The sequence below is a fragment of the Otolemur garnettii genome, unplaced genomic scaffold, assembly GCF_000181295.1.
Source record: "Otolemur garnettii isolate 467f Iridium unplaced genomic scaffold, OtoGar3 scaffold00009, whole genome shotgun sequence".
In the NCBI taxonomy this organism is placed as follows: Eukaryota; Metazoa; Chordata; class Mammalia; order Primates; family Galagidae; genus Otolemur; species Otolemur garnettii.
The window spans coordinates 30,803,162-30,804,157 of record NW_003852404.1 but is presented as its reverse complement, the minus strand read 5'-3'; the positions used below and the strand labels follow the sequence as shown (position 1 = coordinate 30,804,157).

Below are 996 nucleotides of genomic sequence, written 5' to 3'. Positions count from 1 at the left end.
GACAACAACTAATAAATATTTTTTTAAAGTAACAAATATATTTTTAATTCAACTCAGGTAAAAACTATTTGGGGATGGTTAGTAACCATTTTAGCCCATAATCTGTCAGAGCTGTACCCTGAACAGCCTTGAGGAACTGGGTTACCTGGTTATTTCATACCCTCCGCAGTGTTAGAAAAACCAAGGCCTTGTATCATTTTAGGTTAAATGCATGGCTGGCAACCAAATCTAGTCTCTCGTATGCCGTATTTTTTCTTTAGCTCTTCGACTTTGTTGGTGTCAGCTTTCATGGCACCATCCCTTTAGCTCATTCCAGGCATCCCACTGGGCCTTGCCTGTGAAGTCCAACATCCCAGGCCCTTCTGTATTCACATCTCCCACAGTCACTTGCCTGTAGTGGCTGTAGATGAACAGCATCTCATAGTCTGCTGGCTTGGGCTTGAGGTGCTTAACCTTCTCTGGGGCTTTCTCAAACTCAGCCTGAGACATGCTGGCAGGGTGGCAAAGATTCCCAGAACTCATGTAGGAGGCAAGAAGCAGGAAGCTACAGTGTAACAAACAAACAAACAAGCAAACAAAATTATTCATAAGGTTGGAAGAAGGAGAATGTTCTTTTGAACAAAAGGTAGCAACCTCTTGGGAGGCCGTTCCAACAGGTTGGGAAGCAGAGCCCTAGCCAGCAGTCCAGGAATACATGCTTCAAAGAATAGACAAAAGGCAACAGTATTTTATACTGAGCAAGGTGGTCAAATACACATATTTAGCAAGCTATAAGAAGCAGTAATGAATATTTATGAAGGAAAATCATATGCATGTTATTGTGCTTTATCTCTCCCATCCCATCATGGCTGGGAATTCAGTTTTAAGGGTGTTTCTTGGGTCCCTCTTAGCCAAGAGTTGTCCAGTCACTTAGGCAAGGGTTTAGGATTTTTATTTTTAGTTCACATTCTTGGAGCTTAACCGTATGCGACAAACTTACCTGGTTAATTGTATGTA

The 996-nt window shown here is 42.0% G+C and overlaps 1 pseudogene; it reads right to left on the bottom strand.

Moving 5' to 3' along the window:
* Positions 1-203: 203 nt before the first annotated feature.
* Positions 204-506, bottom strand: LOC100945534 (annotated as a pseudogene).
* Positions 507-996: the final 490 nt, after the last annotated feature.